General features: G+C 38.4%; 1 protein-coding gene across 3 annotated transcripts in view; it reads right to left on the reverse strand.

The window, feature by feature from the left end:
- Nucleotides 1-14,131, reverse strand: part of ARHGAP6 (Rho GTPase activating protein 6) — a 447,389-nt gene that overhangs the window by 106,499 nt on the left and 326,759 nt on the right. The window lies entirely within an intron of this gene.

The raw sequence follows: 14,131 nt of genomic DNA on the forward strand, positions 1-14,131 counted from the left end.
TATCTTTGCTCCACTGTATTGCCTTTGCTCTTTTGGCAAAGATCAGTTGATTGTATTTATGCAGGTCTATTTCTGGGATCTCTATTCTGTTCCATTGATCTATGTGCCTATTCTCTTGCCGATACCACACTGTCTTGATGACTGGCATTTTATACTAAGTCTTGAAGTCAGGTAGTGTCAGTCCTCCAACTTTCTTCTTCTTTTTCAGTATTGTGTTGGCTACTCGGGGTCTTTTGCTTCCTCATATAAACTTTAGAATCAGTTTGCCAATATCCACAAAATAACTTGCTGGGATTTTGATTGGGATTGCCTTGAATCTGTAGATCAAATTGCAAACTGACATCTTGACACTGTTGAATCCTCCTACCCATGAACATGTGATATCTCTCCATTTATTTAGTTCTTCTTTGTTTTTATTCATCAAACTTTTGTAGTTTCCCTCATATGGATGTTGTACAAATTTCATTACATTTCTACTTAAGTATTTCATTTTGGGGAGGGGCACTAATGTCAATAGTATTGTGGTATTAATTCCAAATTCCACTTGTTCATTGCTGATATATAGGAAAGCAATTAACTTTTGTATGTTAACCTTGTATCCTACAACCTTGCTATATGTGCTTATTAGTCCCAGGAACTTTTTTGTTGATTATTTCAGATCTTCTACATAAATAATCACATCATCTGTGAACCTCGTAGAGATCCAGGAGGTAAAACTCACAAAAGTTTGGAGGCCTCCTGATCACTGGGTTTCCCTGGGGTTTTTAACTCTCAGAGTTATCCACACTGAACCTCCAGCAATTCATCTATTACAGTTCAGGTTTCCCTAACCTGGTGCTGGTTCCCTTGGAGACTGCTGTTCCAATAATTTGTGATTCTCTGTATTTGCCTGTTGATCCCTCCAATTTTTGGAGGCAGCAGTTTGCCCTGTGACTTCACTTCTTTAATGGATCTAAGCAGAGTTGTTGATTTTTCAGTTTGTTCAGACCTGTACTTGTTAAGCAGAGTGATGTCTTCCAAGCTTCTTACATGCCAGATCAAATACCCAGAGTTCTGATGCAATTTTTTAAAGACAAAATTTGTATACTATAGAATTCACCATTTTAAAGTATACAATTCAGTGAGGTTTTTTTTTTTTTTTTGGTATATTCACAGATATATGCAACCATTACCATTATGTCGTATGGGTTATACCAATCTACACCCATTAGCAGTCACTCTCCATCTCCTCTCACCTCAGGCCCTGATCACCACTAATCTGCTCCATGTCTCTATAGATTTACCTATCTTGGACTTTTAATATAAGTGTAATTATATAATACATTGCCTTTTGTTTCTGGTTTCTTTCTCTTAGCATGCTTTCAGGATTCATCCATGTTGTAGCATGCATTAGTACTTCATTTCTTCTTATAGCTGAAAAAATTCATTGTATGAATGTACCAAATTTTGTTTAACCATTCATCAGTTGATGGATCTTTGGGTTGTTTTCACTTTTGGCCATTATGAATAAAGCTGCTGTGAATTTTCATGCACAAGTTTTCATGTGAACGTGTTTTCAATTCTCTTGGGTATATGCCTAGGACTGGAATTGCTGGATCATATGATAGCTCTATAAATAGCTAAATAAAAGCAACAACGAAAACTTAATATGAGTCCAAACACCAAGATTTAAAAATATTTTTAAAGGCAAAACTCATTTTCCACCTCATTCCTTTCATGTGAGATAAAATATCAACTGCAAGCAAACCCATCCAATGCTTCCACTTCATATAGATTGGCTTTTGGAGCTTTTACCAAGTAGTGAGAAGGAATACAATTCTTTGGTTTCTTTTTTTTCACAAGCTGATGATCATGAGTGGCTTGAAATTTTTAAACATTTCTCGTGTTCATTTTTTTTAAAGAAATTGAGCCAGGTAATAGTTATACCAAAAAAGAGCAAATAAACTCTTTGAATCCCTTTATGTTCACATTTTAATTCCAGTGACTAATTGTTGATGTCTAGCCTGGCAATTTTATGTATTGAAGTACAGTTCCAAGCCTAGTTCCTTTCAAGGAGATGTTCTTGTCTAGACAAGGAGAGGAGGTGAAAACAAAATAAAATAGTGCACAGAACAGTTCCAGAGCCTTGTTTTAACTACTGATGTGTTCTTTGATTTTATTTTTCTTGAGGTGAGGAAAAGCCGGAAGAGCTTAATATCTCTTGCAAGATAGTCATTCTATAAGCAAGTAAACAAGAAAGATAATCACCTGAGCTTCTTTCTGGCTCTACAAACATTACCTCACAACCTCCACTGTTGAGAAATGGAGAAGCCACTGAGACAGATAATGTGGCTGGTAGAATAATGACCCCCAAAGATATTCACACCCTAATCCCTGAAACCTGGAAATACAGCTGACCCTTGAACAACAAGGGTTTGAAGTGTGCAGGTCCACGTACATGCAGATTTTTTTCCCCAAGAGTAAATATTAACAGTAATACACGTTCTGTGGTTGGCTGAACCTGTGGATGTGGAAGAGCATGTGCAGAGCAACCAGGTTTACCGAGGGCCACTGTGAGTTATATGAAAATTCTCCACTGCGCAGGGATCCGTGCCCCTAACCGCCTCCACACTGTTCAAGGGTCAACTGTATGTTGCCTTACATGGCAAAAGGGACTTTGCTGATGCAATTAAATTAATGACTTTCAGACGTGGAGAGTCCCCTGGATTACCCAGTGGGCCCAATATAAACACAGTGGCCCTTGAAATAGAAGCAGACTTCAGAGTGAGAGGGAGATGTGACTATGGAAAACTGGCCAGAGAGATGCAACATTTCTGGCTTTGAAATGGGAGACAGGGTGCCATGAGCCTAGGAATGTGGGTGGCTTCTAAAAGCTAGAAAAGGCAAAGACAGGGATTCTCCCCTAGAGCCTCCAGGAGGAATGCAGCCCTGTCACCACTTCATTTTAATCCAGTGAGACCTGTGTCATATTGTAACCTACAGAGCTGTAAGATAGCAAGTGTGTGTTGTTTTAAGCCACTAAGTTTGTAGTAATTTGTTGCAGCAGCCATAGAAAATGCATACAGAGGGAATCAGAAAACGAACTCATAAACTAATGCAGGATTTCTCAAACTGTTCCATGATCAAATAAGTGTGAGAAAGTTGTTGATGTTAAGCCCATCTTAGGGTCGCAAGAACTCTAAGGAAAACTTGAGAAGTCCTGCAGAGGGAAAATTGTACCTCAGAGTATCTTCTAATTACATTTGCTATAATCTCACTTCCTTTTCAGAACATCTCTTCACATCCCTCAGATTCCTCAGAATGTAGCTGGGAAACGCTGAATTAATCTCACCTGCCCAGTTGAGAACCTGAGGCCCAAAGGGAAGAAGTGACTCGCCAAGATGGCATTTTGGCAACACAAAGACACAGCCCTGGCCCCCACGCGCCTCATCTAGAACCCAGTCCCATATGCCACTCTGTCCCGCTGACAAGAAGACAACGTTTCCTGACGCCCATGTTTATCTCAGACCTCTGCTGGGAGAAGAGGCCACGCGGTGATAATCAGCTCAACAAAGCCCATAACAGGTAAAATTCTCTACTCAATAATATCAGAAACCATATGGCTGCTTTAGCACTGAACTCATTTTATTATTCAAAATAACAATGCTCAACAAACTATTGAAAATTTACTAATTTCATGTTAACAAGAAGAACGCGATCATGTATTTCCCCACGGCGATTTAGCACATTCTTAAAAACGTCTAATTCTGCTGCCAACGTCCATTTTCCCCAAATTCTGGTTTCCATAAATGCTAATCTGAGAAAGAACAGAGGTAAAACCAAATGCCGCTGTTCCCCTTCATAGCACTTAAATAACGCTTTCCCCACATTCCCCACTGCCTGTTCCAAGAGCACTGTCCTTTGATGTTTTTCAAATACACGTTATCCACATCGTTTTCTGGAAAGTGAATACCCTTTTCCACCGCCTCAGTTTTAAATAATAATAAGAAGAAAGATTACGACTGAAAAATCTAACAACTTAGAATACTTATTTTGTGCCAAAGACTGCTACGTGCTTCACATGAGGAATCTCATTTAATCTTTACAAGAACCGATTAAGGTAAGTATTACTATTAATATCTCTATTTTAGAGATGAGCCAACTGAGGCATAGAGAATTTGGGTACTTTGCCCAAGGGCACATGACAAGAAGTAGTGGAGTCAGAATCTAAACATAATCTGATTTAGAGCTAGGGTCCTCTGTAAGCAGGACCCTGGTGGTTCTCAAATGGGGGTGATTCTACCTCTCAGGGGACATTTGGGAATACCTGGAGGCATTCCGGGTTGTCACAACTGAAGGGTGGATGCCATGGCGTCTGGCGGTGGAGACCAGGGATGCTGCTCACCGTCCTGCAGTGCACAGGACGCCCCCAAACATAGAATGGTCCCACTCTAAGTGTCAAGAGCTCCCAGGTTAGGAAACACTGTCCAAGCCAAATGCTTCCCAAGGACGGGGCATTTGGAATGGGCCAACTGTTGGTAAGATAGGTGATTCTCATTAGAATGGATATACATTCTACCCGGAAAATGAGGTTATCTGAATCAGGAGTGGAGGACACTTGGAGCCATGGGGTTCATTTGGTACATCTTGTTGTAGCATCAATTTACTCAGTAGTTTCAGCTGGTAATTTCACACTATGCCCTGGCATCCTGGAACACTAGGTTATTTTAATTTATTTTGATTTTTAAATATTTTATTTATTTATTGTTGTATTATTTTTATTTTTATTTTGCTGGGGCAGTGTAATTAGGTTTGTTTATTTTTAGAGGAGGTACTGGGGATTGAACCCAGGACCTTGTGCATTCCAAGCACGCACTCTACTTGAACTATACCCTCCCCCACTAGGTTATTTTAATGTTTGTCCTTCAGCGGACACATGAGAGAGACATTAGCCCACTAGGGAATGTCTGAAAAGGGCCAAAAAGAAGATTGTGGTTTCATTAGCCTTGCCTTTTAGCCCAGAAGACACAACAGCAGCGTCTGTGTCACAGATAATGGCAATAGCAAAGGGATGCAACCACGATGGGTTGCTTGGGATGCAGACCAACTTAAAATATTTTTGGAGAGCAGTTCGGCATATCTACTCAAAATGTAATCGTGCATACCATTTGACCCAGCAATTCTATTTCTAAGAATGTATTTTATAGAAATAATTACTAGATAAATTCACAAAGATATTCACTTCAACACCATCTCTGATAGAAAAAAAACAATGAAAACAACAGAAACTCATGCACATGTTCACCAAAACATGTGTACAAGAATGTTCACAGCATTTGCAACAGCCAAAGACTATAAACTATGCAAATGTTCATCAAAGTAGAAAGGATTTATTGTGGTATAGCCACACAATGGAATACTGCATAGCAATAAGAATGAATAAACAAACCCCACCCCCCTGCAACAATATAGATGAATCCCACAGACATCATGTTCAGCAAAACAAGTCTGACACAAAAGAGAACATACTGTATATGAAACCACTAATAAAAAGTATAAAAACGGGCAAATCTGTGCTATGAAAAGACAGATTAGGAGTTATTCTTGAGCCGAAGTGACTGGAAAGGAGTGCAAGAGGGGCTCCAGGGTGCTGGTCATGTTGTTTTCTCATCTGGCATAGGTGTGTTCACTTTATGGAAACTCATTAAGCTGTAAGCTTACGATATGTGCACTTTTCTACATGTACATTCTATTCTCTCTCTCTCCATATGTGTGTGTGTGTGTGTGTGTGTATGTGTAAACATCGACAACCTAAGTATCCATCAATGGGTGATTAGCCACGTAAACCATGGAATCCGATATCCACTCAAAAGAATCCCGTGTAGCCATTAAGAAAAATGAAGTGGACCTCTCTGTATAAACTTGGAAAGATGTTCACTATAATAGAAAGTTAAACAAGGAAGTTGCAGAACCCCATGATAATATGGCTATTATAATTTTGACAGGAAATACATGTTTGTTAGTGTAAGCACAGAAAGAGCAGAAATTATATTCTCAAATGGCTAATAGTAGCTATCGCTTGAGGATGGGATTCTTAGGGATTTTGACATTCTGCCTAATGCATTTCAATATTGTTTGAATCTGTTAACAAACATTTATCACGTCTGTACTCAGAGAAAAAGAACATAGAGAAAATGAAGATGAACAAAATATGTCTTACTTTTGAGATCATTATTATTTCATCATTCAGGAAGAGGAGTGATTTTGCTGGATGAAGGAAATGATAATGGAATAAACCTAGTGCCTTGCTTGCAGGGTTGCTAACTGAACCCAGTGAGGGAGGTCACGTTGGTTTGTTGCTGGCAATCTTTACAATTGATCCAAATTAACACTTGTTTGCTGGGCTGCACACATTCAAATCTAGTTGTGGTGTAGCAACCACAAACAGGATTCTTGGCCACACAAAGAATCTGTCTACAAAACAGCTAAACAACTGGATTTGTTTGATTAAATGAACAAAACCATATATTCAGAGGAAGGAAAAATCAAAACAGCTACACCCAAAGTAACCTACTCAGATGGGTGGTTCATGAAATGCACTCCTTCACTGAATTAACATTTTAGCAGCCTCCTGCAGACTCTGTGAGATACTCTGTTTGAAATGAAATACTCATGGATAAACCAAGAGCCCATGAAAAACACTTTTTTGCCCATCATCAGCAAATGTTTTCTGCATGCTCAACGTGGATCTGCCACCATGCTAAAACTCTGTGGTCTGATCCTCCTATTTTATAATCAATTGCAAATGTTATTGGGTCGAGTGTACTTAATTCCACCCAGGGCACTGAATGGAACTTCACTTAAAAGAAAAAAAACCCCACTGGTAAAATCCCACTGATTTGGGCAAAGTTGATAAAACTACAACTTTTCATATACAGCAAATGTCTATGAGACACATATCACAATTCATAACATGGAATAGATTGTGTCTCATGGAGTTCAACCCAGGCTGCACATTATATTCAACTGCAACAGAATTTCTGGAGGTGGCACCCAGCCATCAATATTTTTAAAAGCTCCCCAGGTGATTCAAAAGCACAATGAACTGGAGCCATTGCTCAGACGAATTAAATCAGAAGCTAGGTGGAATGCGACCCAGACATGAGTGTTATTTAAAAGCTACACAAGTGCTTCTAAAGTGCAGTCTGCATCGAGATCCATTTCTTCCAAATTTATATTATAAAAGAAGTCAAAGATGGCCCTTCAAGAAGCATTTTGTAAAGAGATCCAATATTACTTGGTTTCAGCTTGTGCACTTTACTAGAAAATTGATCACAAGGTGACATTCTACCATGTTATGGTTTCAGATGTTTCAGCTAATATGTGTGTGTGTGTGTGTGTGTGTGTGTGTGTGTGTGTGTGTATACATATTAGCTCCCCATTTGTTAAGTGCTTAGTAGGCTTAAACACTGCTCCACGTACTCTATTTAGAGCATTTCACTTAATCCCTACAACAATTCTATAAAGAACTGAGTGGGAACAGATCTTTCCAGATGAACCATCATACAGAAAGGTTTTTTTTCCAGTTTTGCTTTTGCTCAATTTTATAGCTGATCTGTTAGACCTATACTCTTTCAGATGCTTTATCTAGTTCACCTCTTAATGGACAGGGTGGGAGACTAGGATAAGGAAAAAAATCTTATAAATATGCATATTTAAACTTGAAAACATCTTTGGATTTTTTTTTTAAACAAACTTTTAAAATAATTTTAAGTCAGCATGAGTTTAAGGCATTCAGTACCATCCCTGATATAAACAAGAGTTAAAAGCAACATTCCGTAATTGCTATAGTCCATGAGAAATAAGAAAATTTATGTTTGGTATTCACAGAGAAGCCACTGTGTAACAGCAACCTACTTCTAAACACAATTCAAGTTGACTAACCTTAGTCTGATAGCGCTGCCATACACAGGGTATCAAGTCCCAGACAGTCAAGGTTACATAGACTTAGGTAGTTTGAGAAAATACTTTCTTAAAATTGAGAGCAGGAAACGTGCCAGTTATTACCTCAATAATTTTAATATTCTCACTCTGAGCAGGGCAGATCTTGAGAACTAGAACAAACCATAGACATGATTCCCTTCAGCCCATTCATTTATAAATGGGCTACCAGGGAGGAAGACGGCATCCTCCACGCACGCATTTCTGAACGGGAAAGAGGTCAGCTAAAAAGCTGACTTTCTGAAATTTACATATTTCTGAAGCCTTCGGGCTTCCTCTCTTTCTCCCATTCCTTAGACTCAGTTAGTTTAGTAGGATGTGATTAAACCGTGACTGCCCACTTGCTTTCATTAGTTGTGGTATAAATCAAATCTCATGCTTCTTTTTGCTTCTCAAGGTGTGCTTATAATCTGCAGAATAACTTTAATGCTGAATTAAGCAAATTCTTTGAGAACCATTAATGCACTTCTATGGTTGGTGTCTAGAACATGCCAAATCCAAATTTTTGAATTGTTGGCAGCATGGTTCTAATCTTTTATAATGAAGGTAAAGACCACAGCACATACCATTTTATTTTTTTTTAAATAACAATTTCAATCTTCTTTTTAATACCCTGAAAAATGGGTGATTTTTCCCACTAGATATTTTTTGAACAATAATTTTATCTAAATAACTGTTGTGCTTTTTTCCCCCTATTTATCTCTTCACTATTTTCTAAACGGAGTCACAGAATTTTAGAACTCAGGTTTCGTTGTTCAGACCCATCCCACTTCCTATACCTCTACATCCAATTCAGTTCTTCAGTTAACTGTAGATCTGTGGCATCTGTTTAACTTTATTTCAAGTAAAAATGTCTTAAAATAAAATGCATGTGAGTAGAGAGTGACTTAAATTCTAGTGTTCCTCCTGACTTATTTATTTCCTTGCAATTATACCCACTTCAGATCTAGTTAATATTCCAAAAAGACATACCATTCATGATGTGACTTTTTAAATAGAGATTTGGAAGTAATTCTCAACTACTATCATTGAATTTTCTATAATTTAGGGCTTTGATGAAGAGGATACTAGCTGAAAAGCTGCTTAGGGATATACAACACAGCCAGAACTGGTGACATTGCCCATACTTAGGTCTTACCACATATTTCTTGTTCCCTATAGAATTAGCAGATCATATGAAAACAGTATTCTAGCCTTTTACACTTCTGTCCCTATAGGTAATTTCTTAAGAGATGAGGATGAAAGGCATGCTACTAAACTGTAGCAATGTAAGAATTTTCTGTCCAAGAATAATAAAAGAAATTCTGCATATCAAATATGTGAGACTGATAATTCCCAACCCTTTGGGTAGCGAACTATTTCCTTTGTTTCTTTAAATTTGCTCTCTTTCATCCTCGAGCAGTTAGTAAAATTGTCACTCAATATTGGAAATCACATTTAGTAAGAGTCAAATGTATACTGAAGACTTCACTAGCTTCCCTTACTGATGGTTCCCTCATTGTCCAGGGAGTCAGGAAAGTGTAAAAAAGAGTCAAGAACATTGGCTAAGGTCAGGCACCGTGGGTCAATGGCCCAACCACAATTCTGACCTATGCTGTCCTCTGCCAAAGCCAAGTTCCCTCCCAGCCTATTGTTTCTGTTGGGAAACTACCAATCTGTGTTTGTGTACATCGAACCTCGTCAGGAAAGTGTAACTTACTTTGGTATATTTTGCCTAATAAGCAGAGATACAAACGCTTGTTTTTACATTACTGTGTTACCTCTGTTAATACAGACGTAACATTTTCACTCCCGACAGTTACCAGTTAATTAGAACCCAAACAACATACTATCTATCCATCTGCGTATCATTTCCCTTTTTGAAAATTGCTCCACCAGATATTTAGCAAATGCTTACAGACCTTTCAAATTACAAGCTGTATAAAGTCTCTCTGTGGATGCTTATCTTACTCCGAGTTTCTACTAGTGATCTAAAAGGGACCCTACCACTTTTAGAAAATTTTTTTAGTCTTCGATTTTTATGTTCAGCTTTTTTTTTTTGCCCTGAGAATGAACATTAAATAAACCTCACTTATCATCCTTGCTGAACATGAATGAGAAATATTATACCCTAAACTTCTTGTATCTCTCCTGCATTTGTTCCATTCACAAATTATTTAAAAGAAATAAAATCTTGGCTTCCCAGAGACTTTCAGGAATGAGTTCCTGCAATAACTACTGTTAACATTTTGGCGAGTATCTGCCAAATGGAGAAAGAGAGAGGGAGGGAGGGAGGGAAGGAAAGAAAAAAGAGAAGTGGGAGGAAGGAGAGGAGGAGAATCACTTTAGAGAAAGAGGACTATACAAATCTGTTTTTTCCACTTAACTATGTATCACAAACATCCTTCTATATCAACAGATACAGATTGATACCCTTTATATGTACCATAGTTGATCTGAACCTGCCCCCTATTGGCAGACATTTTGTTTTAGATTTTAGTTCATAAACACCTCCATCTGCTTTATATTGTCCTTGGAAACAGCAGGCACTGCCTATAATCTAATCTCTCCCTGATGACTCAGTGTGTGCATATCCCTCTAAGTACAGTCACTGCAGAAGCAGAAAGTACAGGACATCAGACTGAAAGACTGATGTGGTCCAATATACAATTAATAGGCCCCTTCCCAATCCAGCTGAAGAACTACTGGACTACTCTAGACGGCGGCCTTTCCCACAGCCTCCATGTCTTTTGCTGGCACCACTCTTCCTCTCCTCCCTCCTCACCCCTTTCTCATCCGCAAATACAGACTTGGGCACAGAGGGTGTTGGCTTCCTGAAGGTGAGAGGGATGATTTCTTCCAATACCCACTCCCAGCACTTTCCACCCCAACTAAGAGCGGAGAATTCTTCTAGGAGCTGTGAGCAGCTTGACAACTGGGCCGCTGTCTTACTCATCTTTGTACTCCAGTGCCAGTGACTGTGCTAGGCATATGCGAAGTGCTTGGTAATAGCTGCTGAAGTTATACTGCAGTTTTGGCCTTTGAGGGATATATTCAGAGCTTCAGACCTAGGACCATCTCCCTTCACTGCATCACTATTTTATTTCCTACTGCTTCATTGCTAAGTTTCCTGGTTTCTTTTCAGGACTCCTGTGGCTTGCTGAGCCTGTTACCCTCTTTGATCACCACCTTGAATGATGATGCATTTCCCACCTCTTCACGTGCCTTTCTTCCTTCTGGCTCCTTACCCCGGTTACTGCTTTTCTTATGCTCTTTATCCCCGGTCTACTCACTTATCAAATGTTGTTAGCCAGTAAAGGCTAACAGTAAACAGTAAAGGCTCTTTTCTTTTCCCATAACTTCAAACAACCAGCCAGAAACCATAGTTAATTTCAGAGTATTCTGGAATAGGTACTGATGGTTTGCAATCAATAAACTATGTGAATGTGAGGTTTTTGTTATTATTCTTTTCAAATTACACTTTGGGCTGAAGTGATTCCAGAAGCCTAAGAATCTAATGATAATAATAAAGCTTTATTATATTAAGCAAATAAACTCAGGCCCGAATAAGAAAAAAGCAATTGTATCTATTATAGTATATTTGCTTGCAATATATTACAGTTTTGAACTAACTGGTCAGAGCCAAATGTAATAAGGATCTTACAATAATTGATTCTAAACCTTTCATAGTATCTCCCTTTTTAGGTCCTTATCAGAGCCTATTTGCATGAAAGTTCATAGAAGCAGTTGACAGCAATGCTGAGTTATCCATCTTAGCTGTTTAAAAGGTGCATCTAAATCACCACAGGATTTCTTTGTCTTTGGAGACTCCACATTGATCAAGGACATTTTTAATATTTTCATTATGTCATGGATAACTTCTCTACATTTTCTTCAGTAAATTGACACATTTATCCAGCACTTACTCTGTAAAAGAGATATTTCTAGGTACAAAAGAGCTCCCAAGGAAGTATAAGACACAATACCTGACTTTCAAAGGTCGCAAAGGGGAGTCAGTGCATTTATTGGAATCAATTAGTGGTTCTGACGTGGCCCTGTGTCCTGAAGAGGGTACACTTCCACTCCAGCAAAACAAACAAACAGACAAAACAAACAAACAAAAACCATCCTGGAGAATGATATTCTCTTATTAGTAAATGTCTACAGAAGAAATATTTAAAAGCTGACTTTGGTTCCAGCTACTTTAGACAACCCACTCTTGAAATTATTCCAGAACACTGGACAGTCTTAGACCGGCTTTAAAAGAAGATTCCAGAGTTGAGCTCCTATAGGTGGTAAGAAAGGTTTCTGGAACTCATAACTTCTCACTTGTCCAAAGATCACTCCCATACCTTGACCACTGCTGAAAACTAGGAAGTTGAGCAAAGGGGGAAAACCCCAAAACAAAATAAAACATCCTCCCAGCATTCAAAAACCAAGGCCACAGACTGAAATGTCTGAGCTTTTCTCACAAGTGTGCCTCCAAGGCCGCCTGTGCTTAGAGCTTCCCTTCACTTGCCATTGGGCAGTCCACACATACTTCTAACAAGCTTGGGCATATGATTTTCCGTCGCGCTATAAATCAGAAACAGCAAATTAGAAGGGGAGAACTTGCTAGCATAAGCACTGTGGGAACAGCAAAATGTGATGGGTTGTAAGTCAAGAAAAAGAATAACTTATAAAAAATGGGCAAAAGAACTTTTTAAAAAATTATAAAGCACCACACAAAATTTTGATACATGTATAGTGCCTATTTTTTTGGTCTGTGGCCAGGCATTGCAGGAGGTGAACACATGTAAGATATGCTTCCTCTTGGAGCTCAAGGGTGCCTTGGCTCTTGCCTACCACGACCTCTCGTTACTAGAAGTATCTGATTGGGACAAAGTGAGGAGGTGTAATGGCAGCGGGTCAGATTCTGGCTGTGTGGGATTAATGCTTGCTTTCTCATCCCCAAACACTGGCAGGCAGGGGCCATCTGGTTCTTGATTTGTGCCAAAATGCCAGCCTGAGGTTTTTCCACATGAACTGCATGTTTTGCAGCCCTTCTTGATCTTACAGGAGTCAGGAGGGTCTTAGAACAGCTGTTTCTAGGCCAGAAGGTGCCTGAATGTAATATTTTTATAACCCTTTCTTGGACCCTCCTTCTTCCCACTATGCAAGAATGGAAACCTGTAATTTATAGGGGTATTTATTCACTCATCATTTTGAAGAAAAGCTTTTAGAAACAGCAATAAAATCCTGCATGTATTTGTCCCCTAAGTAACATAAATGGTCTTAGGTTCATAAGTATTCAACATATATATTTGAAATGAATGCACAAGTGAATGAAGACGTATCCTGGGGTCATTCCGCCACAGTTGTTCCAGAGATACTGCCATACAGGAAAATATTTTATGCTTTTGATCCTTTGTTAAATAGTGAAACTCAACCATCTAACTTTATTATCTTTTTTTTTTTTTGGTAAAGAACAATGTTACGTTTGTTAGAACCAAGGAATAATGATATAGCTACTTCTTTAAAATAAATTTGAATATATCAGCATGCGCAGTCAATTTATCTGCTGACTTAAAAACAGTCCGATGAAGTTTTTTTGCCTGTTAAACCTATTATTACCTATAATGAAAGACTCTCTATGCCCTGATCACAACATGCAGCCTTATATTTGATCATAGCTTCTAAACTTCATGATACAGAGATTTTTAGCTCTACTCAACACATTTTTCCTTCAGAAGCCTGATTGGTTGTTCTAGATGCCATGAATGGTATAAAATGAGCTCTTAGTTGGAAGAAATCTAAAGGATCAAGCAACTCTGAGTTTCAGATACAAACTTACTCTGAATACGTGTATTCAAAGGTATGTGGATTTTATTCATGATTTGGGATCTTTTCTATTGTACTTATTTCTTTTTCTGCATTTCATGTTCAGAAGATACAAATGTGTTCTGCATCTCTAATACTTTATGCTGTCAATATTCAGTTACTTCCTCAGTTGGACCATAATTAAATTAGACTCTGATTACTAAAATGAATTGTATTACTTTTCAATGCAGCAAAATGTTTGTCTATAGTTCTTTAAATTTTAGATCCAGCATCCCAAAGCACTTTTCAGGGCCAAATATCACAGTAAAATATTTATTTTAATTATGTATCAATTAAGCTAAAAATAATTTTT

This window comes from Camelus bactrianus, chromosome X (assembly GCF_048773025.1).
Source record: "Camelus bactrianus isolate YW-2024 breed Bactrian camel chromosome X, ASM4877302v1, whole genome shotgun sequence".
Classification (NCBI taxonomy): Eukaryota; Metazoa; Chordata; class Mammalia; order Artiodactyla; family Camelidae; genus Camelus; species Camelus bactrianus.